The sequence below is a fragment of the Palaemon carinicauda genome, chromosome 9 (genome assembly GCF_036898095.1).
Source record: "Palaemon carinicauda isolate YSFRI2023 chromosome 9, ASM3689809v2, whole genome shotgun sequence".
NCBI lineage: Eukaryota > Metazoa > Arthropoda > Malacostraca > Decapoda > Palaemonidae > Palaemon > Palaemon carinicauda.
In genome coordinates this window covers 115,686,423-115,699,733 of record NC_090733.1, presented here as the reverse complement: position 1 = coordinate 115,699,733, position 13,311 = coordinate 115,686,423, and the positions used below count along the sequence as shown (strand labels likewise).

The 13,311-nt window shown below is 45.8% G+C and overlaps 1 long non-coding RNA gene across 1 annotated transcript in view; it reads left to right on the top strand.

The window, feature by feature from the left end:
• Nucleotides 1-11,700, top strand: part of LOC137646842 (uncharacterized) — a 39,067-nt gene extending 27,367 nt beyond the window's left edge. Inside the window, exons 4-5 of the long non-coding RNA XR_011045476.1 lie at nucleotides 7,897-8,017; nucleotides 10,794-11,700. This is a non-coding gene — a long non-coding RNA (uncharacterized lncRNA). The remainder of the gene's footprint in view (nucleotides 1-7,896; nucleotides 8,018-10,793) is intronic.
• Nucleotides 11,701-13,311: the final 1,611 nt, after the last annotated feature.

The following is a 13,311-nucleotide window of genomic DNA, read 5'->3' as shown; positions in this document are numbered from 1 at the left end:
TAAATCCTTTAACGCACACTCCTCATTGCTCAACTGAGAAGCGAAATGAAGAACTTTGTCTAAAGACCATGAAATGGGCTTTGGAGGTGCTGAAGGTCTGAGCCTAGCGCAGGCTTTCGGAACTTTATTAAAGATCTCGTTACCTAGGTCGACCTGGAAGGCATATAGAATGTGTCTTGTCAACGCAGACTTACACGCCGAAATCGTGTTAGCTGCCAACCCTTGACCATGGAGGTGGATGAAGAAAGATAAGCAGAAGTCTGTCGAGATCTCCTGCGGATTCTTCGCCTTGACAAAGGCCACCCATTTTCTCCAAGATGACTCATATTGCCTTCTAGTAGATTTGCACTTATATCCTCTAGGAAGTCTATGCTGGCTTTCGAAATCCCGAAACGCTTTCTCACCGCTAGGGAGAGAAAATCATGAGCTGCAGGGTCCGGGTTTTCTGTAATGAAGCGCAGACAGTCGACTTCTAGACTCGCTGGGTCAGAACTGGATCTGGTAGCGGTACAAACTTCAGCCGTAGTTCCAATGCCAGGGGGAACCACACGCTGTTCGGCCACTTGTGGGCCACTATTGCCGCTACCCCCCCTTGAAGGATCTCAGTTTGTTGAGGACCCTCAACAGAAGGTTGTGAGGAGGGAACAGATAAATCCTGGACAATCTGTTCCAGTCGAGGGACATCGCGTCCACTGCTTCCGCTAAGGGGTCCTCGTACGGGGACACGTACAGGGGCAACTTCTTGTTGTCTTTCATCGCAAAGAAGTCTATCTGCAGTTCTGGGACTTGATTCAGAATGAAGGAGAATGATCCTGCGTCTAAGGACCATTCCTACTCTATCGGTGTGAACCTGGATAGAGCGTCCGCTGTCACATTGCGGACTCCTTGAAGGTGAACTGCCGACAGGTACCACTTCTTCTTTTCCGCCAATCGGAAGATGGCCAACATCACCTGGTTGAGAGGTGGTGACCTCGATCCTTGTCGATTCAAGCATCTCACAACTACCTCGCTGTCCATCACCAACCTTATGTGGATCGAGTGACGCGGGGAGACTTTCTTTAAGGTAAGGAGCACTGCCATAGCTTCTAGAAAGTTTATGTGAAAGGTCTTGAATAGCCTGGACCAAGTCCCCTGGACTTTTTTCCGATGAGAGTGACCTCCCCATCCCTCCTTCGAGGCGTCTGAGTGAATCGTCACCGACGGGGGAGGTGGCTGAAGAAGAACCGACTTCTTTAGATGTCTGGCTTGGGACCAAGGCCTGAGAAGAGTACGTAGCCGAAGCGGAACTGGTCTTCTCAGATCTCTTCGCGCGTTTGATGCATAACTTCTCCAAACTACGGTTGCATCCTTTAGCTGTGCTCTTAGCACTGGGTCTGTCACTGAAGCAAACTGGAGAGAGCCCAGTACCCTCTCCTGTTCGCGTCTTGATATCCTTTCGGAATCTAGAAGTCTCTTGACAGAACCCGCTATCTCCTTCCTTTTTTTTCGCCGGGATGGAGAAACGGTGTGACATTAGGTCCCAGTGGATTCCCAGCCACTGGAACTTTTGAGATGGAGAAAGTCGAGACTTTTTTCTGTTGATCTTGAAGCCTAGATACTCTAGGAACTGGATCACTTGACTGGAAGCTTGCAAGCATTCTGTCTCGGATGCTGCCCACACCAGCCAGTCATCCAGGTAGGCTACTACCTGAATTCCCTTTAGGCGTAATTGTTTGAGAGCTACGCTCACAAGCTTCGTGAAAACCCTTGGGGCTATATTTAGCCCGAATGGCATGGCTCTGAAGGCGTATAGTCTTCGTTGTAGCCTGAACCCTAGGTAGGGGGAGAGTCGACGGTTGATTGGAACGTGCCAATAGGCGTCTGACAAGTCTATAGAGACGGAATATGCCCTCTTGGGCAGTAAGGTCCTTATGTGTTGCAGTGTTAGCATCTTGAATTTGCAATTCACTATGAACTTGTTGAGTGGCGACAAGTCCAGAATGACTCTGAGCTTTTCCGAGTCTTTCTTGGGAACACAAAACAGCCTCTCTTGGAATTTGATGGACTTCACCCTTCGAATCACTTTTTTCTCCAACAGTTCTTGAACGTACTCCTCCAGAACGGGGGTGGAGTGTTGGAAAAACCGAGGGCACGGGGGTGGAGTGCTGTACCAGCTCCAGCCCAGTCCGTTCTTGAGTAGGCTGTGGGCCCAGGGATCATCTCACTTGGACTGCCGTCCTGGGGTCTTGCCTCCCTGACCGCGACCACCCCTGAATCCCCTTCCCCTTGAGGGGCGCCTAGACGAGCCTCTGGCTGCTCCTCTAGGCTTTGCTCGAAAGGAAGTAGACTGCCCTTCGAACGTTGGGGTGAATGCCGTGGACTGTGTCGACACAGCCTGGGGTACCCACTGGAATGTGGTCGGGGTTTGTGCCACCATCTGGGGCACTGAAGGCAATGGCAATTGCAGTTGCTGTTTCTGTCTAAGAGGCTTGGCTGGCCGAGACGGTAGCCTAGTCCCTCATAGTCTTCCTCTTTGGTTGAGGACCCTCATCCGGGGAAGACTTTCTTTTGATAGCCAGGCCCCACTTCTGGAGAAGGTTTCTATTCTCCGAGGCGGCCTTATCAACAACTTCTTTGACCAATTCGGTAGGGAAAAGGTCTTTGCCCCAAATGTTGGAGGAGATTAGTTTCCTTGGCTCGTGCCTTACCGTAGCCGAGGTGAACACGAACTCCCTACAAGCTCTCCACGCCCTGACGAAGCTATAAAGATCCTTCGTCACTGTGGCCAGATGAGTCTTGGCCACTACCATGAACATTTCATGGACCTTGGGGTCACTTGCCATCGTCTCAAGAGTAGTCTGAAGAGACATTGAGGCAGCCAGTCTTTCTTTTGTCTCGAGCTCTCTCCGCAAAAGAAAGTCAGACAGCTTAGGGAGGTCCTCGCCGAACTGACGTCCGGCAATATCAGCCTCCAACTTCCCAACTGAGAACGTAAGATGGACGTCCTTCCAGTCTTTGTGGTCCATAGGCAGGGCCAGCGACAAGGGTTTACACTCCTCCAGGGAGGGGCAAGGCTTGCCGGCCTCTACTGCTTTTAGTACCCGCAAACCCTTTCTGTAAAAAGGGGAAGGCTCTAGCAGGAGAGGACACAAAGGAAGGGAGCTTCTTACTCAATGCAGCTACCTTTGAGTTCGAGAAGCCCCTCTCTTTCATCGAGGATGAAAGCAAAGCTTGAGCCTTAGCATGGTCCATCACTATGACCTCCTTCAGCTCTGTCTCTTCCTTTGAAGCTGGTTCCTTCCTCAGCCGGACATAACAGTCCGGATATGACGCCTTGCTGGGCCAGAATTCCACCTCCTCTAGGGGAACTGAACCCAACTTATCCGAGATGACGATCTTTCCGGTCGTCATCGGCATGTGCTCAGCATACCTCCATGGGTTAACATCTGAGCACAAGGGAAGGTCTTTCACATTGAGCCTTTTTTGGGGCCCATGTGATGCTGCAAGGCTCTGCATCCGCAGTTCCATTGCAGCCGCCTTCTCCTGATTCTCCTTCTTCATTTGTTGGATCATTCCAACAATGGAGGAGAGGGCCTCTCCCAGCTCTACTGGGAGAGCGGACGATGTTGAGGGAATAGGCTCCGGGATCTGAACCGGAGTAGCCGACACCTCGTCGGCCTCTTCCTCTACACTGTCTGGGGCTTGAGCTTCATCCTGGCCTCCTGCCAGGAGGTCTTCCTCCAGACGTTCGTCCACATCAGACATCCTGTCATCCAACTGGATGTCTTGCAAAGCGACCGCGACTTCAGCATCCACCTGGGTCTGAACTTGGGGGATCTCCTCTTGAGGCTGGGGAATCACTGCATCAGCTGATGCCTTAGGGAAAAGATACGCCCTCATCTTCTCACTTGGAAGATAAGGTCCAGAGGTGTTCTTCTGGAAGCCCCTTACCCAGGTACGAAGTTTCTTCCTTGCTATATCCCTTGATTCCGCCATCCTAGGGGAATCGAAAGCCTCGGTAATCAGGTTAGTGCACACAGTACATACCCGAGGGTCCCAACACTGGAGATCACCCTTGGAGACAGCGCATACTGCGTGCCTCCTACAAAACTCATGTCCGCAGAGGTTCTTGCTGCGGACGTTGCAGAAAACACTTCCGCACTTCGGAGGGTCCTCCTGTAAAGAGAAGAAATTTCCATGAGTATCAAGTGAACTACGTATCACTGGATATGCACAGTTTAGCATAACAACTCAGAAAGGAAAGACACACATTCGTGTTTCCTTCACAACCAATTGTTGCAGCCTTCCAGATAATAAAATCGTATGGTTAATCTCTTCTAGAATAACCAATGAAAAGTTTCCAGAGGAAACAGGTGTAGCTCACACCTAAGCAATGATTTTAAAATCCTGGATAATAGACAAGAAAGAACTCACTTTCTTATCTGTAAGGCAACAGCAAAGGGCTGTGCAAGACAACACAAAAGTGTTAGAACACACAGTGCTGTACCAAAACTATACTATAGTTTTCTTCTTACAGTATATGCTATACTGAAGAATACTGGTACAGTATAGAAGGTTATGTGCCGGCCGGCACACACCTTAACTAGCTTTAAAGTATACTACTTAACAGCTATAAGGCGGCAGAACGCTGGTTCAAATGCATGTGCCGGCCGGCAGTAACTGCCGGCCGGCAACAGCCAATGTCGGCCGGCAATGACTGCCGGCCGGCAACTACACAAGGTAGTACCCGGCTGCCGGCCACTGCTCATAGCGACCGGCAGACAAGGGCTGACATTAGCCGGCCGGCAAAGGTAAACAACCGATGCCGGCCGGCAGCAAAAGAACCAGAGGACTACGACTGCCCGGCTGCCGGCCTATGAGGCTGGCAGCCGGGTCGGGTATAGCACTAGGAGAAAACAGAATGGATGCCGGGGTAAGAGCGTACACTACCTCCAAGCCCGGCAATCCGAAAGAGTGCATATAAGGAAGGGGAGAATCTAATTCAGGCTTCCTGACCAATGCCGTCTGGCTCTACAGGCAGGCATGGATGAGGGACCAAGGGAGGTCCGGGCAGCACTCAAAGCAGAAGCAACACCTTCCTTGCTTTGGTTCTTTGGGAGCTGGCAAGTATTGCTGGCCTCCCTCCTTGGATCTCCCTTAGGCTAAGATGAGTTTTCTTGGCTGCGGGTGATCCTTCACTAAAGCAAGGTTGGTAGGACCCTCTTTTGTCTCTTCCCCCTGGCTGCGGGTGATCCTTCACTAAAGCAAGGTTGGTAGGACCCTCTTTTGTCTCTTCCCCCTCTATCTCCGTAATGGCCTAGCCATTACAGTACTGTACGTCATTCTACATCTGGACCTAGGATAGGTTAGGATGTGGAATTGACTCAGTCCCTTGCCGGCCGGCAGACACTGCCGGCCGGCAAGGGACTGAGTCAATTCCACATCCTAACCTATCCTAGGTCCAGATGTAGAATGACGTACAGTACTGTAATGGCTAGGCCATTACGGAGATAGAGGGGGAAGAGACAAAAGAGGGTCCTACCAACCTTGCTTTAGTGAAGGATCACCCGCAGCCAAGAAAACTCATCTTAGCCTAAGGGAGATCCAAGGAGGGAGGCCAGCAATACTTGCCAGCTCCCAAAGAACCAAAGCAAGGAAGGTGTTGCTACTCCCAGGGAAAGAATCTTATCCTCCCCCGAGAACAGCAACAAGGACTAGTCTGCTAGATCACAAAAGAAGGAATCATCTCGTACAGAAACCTTCGGTAGTGACCTAAGGAGGCTAAGCCTCCTATGTCTGTGTCAGGCCAGCGAGGGAGAGACTACCCCAAGCCAGACAAACACAGACTCAGACTAAAAATCTCTGTTGTTCTGTCCCTCTCTAAAACCAGACTTACTGGAACAGGAAGGTACAGTAACACCCCAGTATAGTTTTATCGAAAGTTAATTCAGATAAACCACTTAGGGATAAGCCCAAGGCTTAAACAGAGGGAAAGGGATTGCATACCTTCTCCGAAGAAAAGACAGCAACCGGGGAGTATGAGAAAGTATACTAAGGCTCCATAAGCAACTTAGCCTAGGCACCAAGAGAATCGATTACCTAAATCACCGAAACTCACTCGTATACTATCTTGGAAATATTCAACATAATCTTAAATGTATAAAAAACAGCCTAAAGCTTCAATAAAATTTTAATACACTCGGAAAAACCAAAATCATGCATGAAGTACTAGGACCAAACGACTAGGCTACATGGCCTAGCGTAGGCCAGAGTTGGCGAATACTTCGCCAAAATAATACTAAAGCACGAGAGGAAATCCTATGTAACGCTAAATAGCTAAAATTTATTAAAGCAAAACAACCGGGAATGTCGCTCTGGCTAACTAAAACTCATACCTAGCGAGCGACAGCGTCCATGACGCCTCCGGTAGGCTACGGCTCTTGTAACAAAGATTAATCCTATTAATCACTTAAAAATTTACCAAGAGCCTACATTTATACATAAAAGACATGGTACTCAACTTATCAGAGGCCGACGAAGTTGGAGAAGCCATGAAAAGCTGAATAAATCCAAGATTTGCGAGAAACACAGGAAAAAACACAGAGTTGTTAAGCTACGCAAAAAGGAATACAGATGGCGCCAGGATTGGCGCCAGGCACGCTTACGAAACTGGAGAATAGGGAGCCTTGGGAGCGGCTCCCCCTTTTTCTTTCCCGATTTCGTTTCTTGCCAATTGACCCCTCGATACGTAATCTCTGTTTGGGGTGCAGATTGCCATGTGGCGTGTCAAGAATACGTCCTCTGATATGTCGCGATATCCCTTTCATGAGGGATATTCGCTCCAGGAGTTAGAATTCTGGTACCTTAAGGTAAATTCTCTGGGAATATCGTCGTAGTTGTAATATACCCTAGGAAGCTACCCTATAGGAACTTCCATCAGGACGACATGGCTTGAGCCCCAAAAAACTGTTAGTTTTATCAAACGGAAGTATGGAACAGAAAAAAAGAGTTTTCGGTATTGTATATTGGATCAAAGGTTACAAGTATATATTTTGATACAAAATGTTAGGTATGCTCTTTAACCAAACTCGTGGGGCATAGAAAACCAAACTCGTGGGGCATAGAAAACAAGTTAAAACTAGTTTGTGCAAGCATGATGTCAATGAATTTTTTTTTCTATACCAGAATAGAGTACAGTAAAGTTGTGTGCTTTTTCACTATTAAGGTAGTACAGTAGGTTGGCCAGGGCACCAGCCACACGTTAGATACTACTGCTAGAGAGTTATGGGGGTCTTTTGACTGGCCAGACAGTTCTACATTGGATCCTTCTCTCTGGTTATGGTTCATTTTCCCTTAACCTACACACAGACACAGCGAAGAGTCTGACCTATTCTTTACTCATTCTCCTCTGTCCTCATACATCTGACAACACTGAGATTATCAAACAATTCTTCTTCACCCAAGGTTTACTGCACTGTAATTCAGTGACCACTATCCTTTTAAGGGTAGAAGAGACTTTAGCAATGGTTAGCAGCTGTTCTAGGAGGAGAACACTCCAAAGTCAAACCATTGTTCTCTAGTCTTGGGTAGTGCCATAGCCTCTGTACCAAGGTCATCCACTGTGTTGGGTTAGAATTATCTTGCTTGTTTCTCTCTTGTTTATTTAAAGTGTTTATTGTGTATATAGGATATTTATCTTAATGTTATTCTTAAACATTTTATTTTTCCTTGTTTCCTTTCCTCACTGGTCTATTTTCCCTGTTGGAGCCCCTGGGCTTATAGCATCCTGCTTTTCAAACTACGGTTGTAGTTTAGCTAGTAGTAATGATAATAAGAACCCTAACCACTGGAATATGTTGTACTTATATTTATCTTATTGTAAAGGGAAAAAGTTATATATTTCATGTAATTATTCAGGGAATGAAACTCCAGGAAGGAATATAGTTCGCAGACTTCTCTGATAGACCCAGATCCATCGATGTACCCAACCCTTAGTGTTTAGTATATACAAAGGATGGTAAAGTCTAAATAACCAAAGGTACGTAATTTGTTGTTCATTCTTATAGTAGGCTATTTAAGGTATCTTGCCTTTCATCTTCTGTGTTCATCTTTCATATTTTCCAGATTTTTTTTTGGAGGGGGGAATTATCATGAAATAACTTCTAATTGAATTTCTGAAATAGACAAGGATAACATTGTAAAGCTACCCATAGGTCTGGTAATTGCTTGGCCCTAGTATACTCCCCTGGGATTATAACAAATAAGGTTGGTTCTCTAGTTGGGATGTCTAATCATGCCTTGGTTTTGTTAGCAATTAAAACTGAGCAGCCTGTCCCTGATGTCTCGCTCTCATGTAAGATATACAGTACATAAAATCTCGAGCAGACTGGAATGGTATTTCAACATCATTGATAAGTGTATACCTTCTCTTATACTAAAGTACCAAGGGAACACATCAGATTTAACTTGGAAAAACAATCTGCCAAGAACTATTGTTCAGAGTTTATTCTTCCACTGAAAAGGAATAAAACATAACGATAAAAGAATTTCGAATACAACCCAGAAACATAGGTAGTGGGCAACCACTAAATCTGTTTGACAATAAGCAGAGTAAGGAGAAACTAAGATCTTCCTTGTTCTCGTTTTCCTGAGGCCAAAGTAACTAAGTGTAGCTATTTGGTCCTGTGAAATTAAAACACGCTTATGGAGGTGTAGACCTAAATCGTAATTTTCCTTGCCTTTTTTTTATAAAGACACCTGATTTCTTATTTCCTGTATTAGTTTGTTATTTTCTGCAAGTTTACAGGGAGGGGTTATGTTTGCACATGTTGGAAGATTGGTGATTTAATTCATTAGGTCAATGTGTTTGAGGTAGATCTAGCCCTGTTGTTTACCACACATTTCCTTAACTCCTATATTTGTGGGTAGTAGGTTGGCCAGGGCACCAGCCACACATTGAGATACTACCGCTGGAGAGTTATTGGGTCCTTTGACTGGATCCCTCTCTATGGTTATGGCTCATTGTTACTTTGCCAAAACATACACCATAGTCTGGCCTATTCTTGCCACATTCTCCCCTGTCCTCTACACCGGACAACACTGAGATTACCAAACAGGTTTTCTGCACTCAAGGGGTTAACTACTGCACCATAATTGTTCAGTGGCTACAGAAATCTATTTATTGTCTCCATGAAATAAGTATAATTAGTCTTGATTTTAGTGCTGCCTTTGTGTTTAATTATGAGGCTTTTAATCATGAGGCTCCTTTTTTTTTAACTCGAATACAGTAGTTGGGAGTGGGTGGGTGAATTTTTTTTTAGCATCATTATTGAATTTTTAATAGATTGCAAAGAGTAAGTTGTTGATGGGCACCACAGTGAGTATAGAAATATAATATATAGCATTCCGTAGTGTAGTGATCGTGGCCCATTACATTCTATACTATACAGTATAAACATAGGTGGTCCAGATGTCTACATTGATGTTTCTTGAACTCTGAAAAACTTTTAAAATTTTAATGCGAGCGCTTTTGGATTGCAAATTTTCTTTTGAGAAATGAATTTGAACAGTTTCTTCTTCAATTGCAGAAAACATAGGGCTATAGAGAATATCTTAACATTTTTGGTTATTTTCTTCTGAAGAACTTTATTTCATTCTGCCTTGTTTCGGGTGTATTGTTCCCCTTATCTGGTCTTTACCTGTAGATTCCCATCTTAATTTGTTGGACAAAAATTTAAGGTCTATTAGATTTCTTATTTCTGATCAAGATATTTAATCTCTGGCACCATTGATAGTTGGTTCTTTATGCATACTGTCAAAATTTTTTCAGAGTTCTAACCATCCTTTGTATTCAGATCTTCCTAGACTGTCCTATCCTGTATTTAGTACTAGGCACGCAGTTAATTTAACAGTTATGACACCTCCATCATAAGACTCAATACTAAACAGTATTCTGTTAGTTTTATTCCAGCTGTGACTAATCTTCCGAATCAGGCAGCTGAATCGGCAGAACTTCTAAAGCTCAAACTTGTTGCAAGTGTTTTAATGTTTAACGGGCTGACATGTCTTTCATAGATAATACGGCGGATTAATTCTAACGTTATGACTGATCTTAGTCTATTTATTCATTATACGTTAGTTCTGTTGGAGCCCTTGGGCTTATGGAATCTTGTGGAATCTTGCTTTTCCAATTAGTAATAATAAAATTGATCTGGGATGATTTAGCTTGTTCTTTCATTGTACTTTTCCTACCTGCAACATAGCTTTTTCATTGTACTTTTCTTACCTTCCACATAGCTTTCTGTAAACTATAGTAATGAAAGAAAAGTGCATATCTTAATGGTGATCCTAGGTCCTGCAGTGCACTTTCATCACCTCTTTCTCTTCTCCCCCTCTCTCTTCAAATTGGGGTTAAGTGGGATGAAGTGGAACCCTGCAGAACCCTATTCTATAGATTAAAATTAATTTTTGGCATATTGTCCTGTCCATTTACAGCTTCTGTGGTGACCTTACCCTTAGGATACCATCAATCCATATAATTTTATAGGCAGTTTAGGTCTTCTGTAAATATTGTTTTGGAATTCAGTACCAATAAAAGCCATTTTGACGCAGTTGATTTTACTTGCTACTATTTAGAATTGCAATTCCTCCTTTAGGTACCATGTACTGTTCTTCCCCATTATATTTGTTCATGATATGGCTATATTTGAAAAAAAGTAAAAGTGTTAAATTTTGAATAATTTATTCATCTGTATATTTGAAAATATGATTTTCGTTAACTTATTAATCTGGAATTCTTTTTTTTTTCCCAAAAGGTTAATGAAAATAGGTGTGGTATTATGGATGACCATTGTTTTATTTTCAAGAAAACTTCAATCCCTACAACGGCTTTGACAGATGCAACGGCTTGCAACAGCATCAATCGCTGAAATGGTTTCAATTGCGTCAACGGCTTGCTACGGCTTCAATTGCTGCAACGTCTTGCAATGGATTCAATTGCTGCAATGGCTTAAATTGCTGCAACACCTTGTAACAGCTTTACCTGCTGCAACGGCTTGTAACGGCGTCAAATGCTGCCATTGCTGTAACAGCTTCCATTGCTGTAACGGCTTCCATTGCTGTAATGGCTTTGCAGCAAAGTGTTTCCAACGGCTTTGTAAAAAGGGCTTCCATCTTCAATTGCTGCAATGGGTACCAATTAATTGCTGCAAAGGCTTGCCATGGCTTCTTCAGCAATTGATTCAATTGCTACAATGGCTAACAATGGATGCAACGGCTTATTGCTGCAACGGCTTGCAACACCTTCAATTAATGTAATGTCACGGCTTCAATTGCTGCAACGAGTCACAACTGCTTAAACTGCTGCAACAGCAAAACTACTGCAATGATCTCAATGGCTGCAATGGCTTGCAACGGCTTTAATGGCTTCAATGGCTTCAATGGCTGCAATGGTTGCAATGGTTGCAACGCCTGCAATGGTTGCAACGGCTTGCAATGGCGTCAATGGCGTCAACCGCTTCAATGGCGTCGACGGCTTGCAATAGCTTCAATGGCTTGCAACGGGTTCAATGGCGTCGACGGCTTGCAACGGCTTCAATGGCTGCAACATATTGCAACGGCTTCAATGGCTGCAACGGCTTCAATGGCTGCAACGTCTTGCAACGGCTTCAATGGCTGCAACGTCTTGCAACGGCTTCAATGGCTGCAACGTCTTGCAACGGCTTCAATGGCTGCAACGTCTTGCAACGGCTTCAATGGCTGCAACGTCTTGCAACGGCTTCAATGGCTGCAACGTCTTGCGACGGCTTCAATGGCTGCAACATCTTGCAACGGCTTCAATGGCTGCAACATCTTGCAACGGCTTCAATGGCTGCAACATCTTGCAACGGCTTCAATGGCTGCAACGGCTTCAATGGCTGCAACGTCTTGCAACGGCTTCAATGGCTGCAACGTCTTGCAACGGCTTCAATGGCTGCAACGGCTTCAATGGCTGCAACGTCTTGCAACGGCTTCAATGGCTGCAACGTCTTGCAACGGCTTCAATGGCTGCAACGTCTTCAATGGCTGCAACGTCTTCCAATGGCTGCAACATCTCCCTTCAGCTTCAACGTCTTGCAACGGCTTCAATGGCTCAGTCTTGAAACTGCTTCAATAGCTGCAACTGCTTCTTGGCTGCAACGACTGCCTTGGCTGAAACGTCTTCCTTGGCTGCAACGTCTTTCAATGGCTCAGTCTTGAAACGGCTTCAATAGCTGCAACAGCTTTCAACCGCTTCTTGTGCTGCAACAGGTTGCAACATCTTGGATTGCTGCAACGGCGGTAACGTCTTGCAACGGCGTCAATGGCTGCAACGTCTTGCAACGGCGTCAATGGCTGCAACGTCTTGCAACGGCGTCAATGGCTGCAACGTCTTGCAACGGCGTCAATGGCTGCAACGTCTTGCAACGGCGTCAATGGCTGCAACGTCTTGCAACGGCGTCAATGGCTGCAACGTCTTGCAACGGCGTCAATGGCTGCAACGTCTTGCAACGGCGTCAATGGCTGCAACGTCTTGCAACGGCGTCAATGGCTGCAACGTCTTGCAACGGCGTCAATGGCTGCAACGTCTTGCAACGGCGTCAATGGCTGCAACGTCTTGCAACGGCGTCAATGGCTGCAACGTCTTGCAACGGCGTCAATGGCTGCAACGTCTTGCAACGGCGTCAATGGCTGCAACGTCTTGCAACGGCTACAATGGCTGCAACGTCTTGCAACGGCTACAATGGCTGCAACGTCTTGCAACGGCTACAATGGCTGCAACGTCTTGCAACGGCTACAATGGCTGCAACGTCTTGCAACGGCTACAATGGCTGCAACGTCTTGCAACGGCTACAATGGTTGCAATGTCTTGCAACGGCTACAATGGTTGCAATGTCTTGCAACGGCTTCAATGGTTGCAATGTCTTGCAACGGCTTCAATGGTTGCAATGTCTTGCAACGGCTTCAATGGTTGCAATGTCTTGCAACGGCTTCAATGGTTGCAACGGCTTCAATGGTTGCAATGTCTTGCAACGGCTTCAATGGCTGCAACGTCTAGCAACGGCTTCAATGGCTGCAACGTCTTGCAACGGCTTCAATGGCTGCAACGTCTTGCAACGGCTTCAATGGCTGCAACGTCTTGCAATGGCTTCAACGTCTTGCAACGGCTTCAACGTCTTGCAACGGCTTCAATGGCTGCAACGTCTTGCATGGCTGCAACGTCTTGCAACGGCTTCAATGGCTGCAACGTCTTGCAACGGCTTCAATGGCTGCAATGTCTTGCAACGGCTTCAATGGCTGTAACGTCTTGCAACG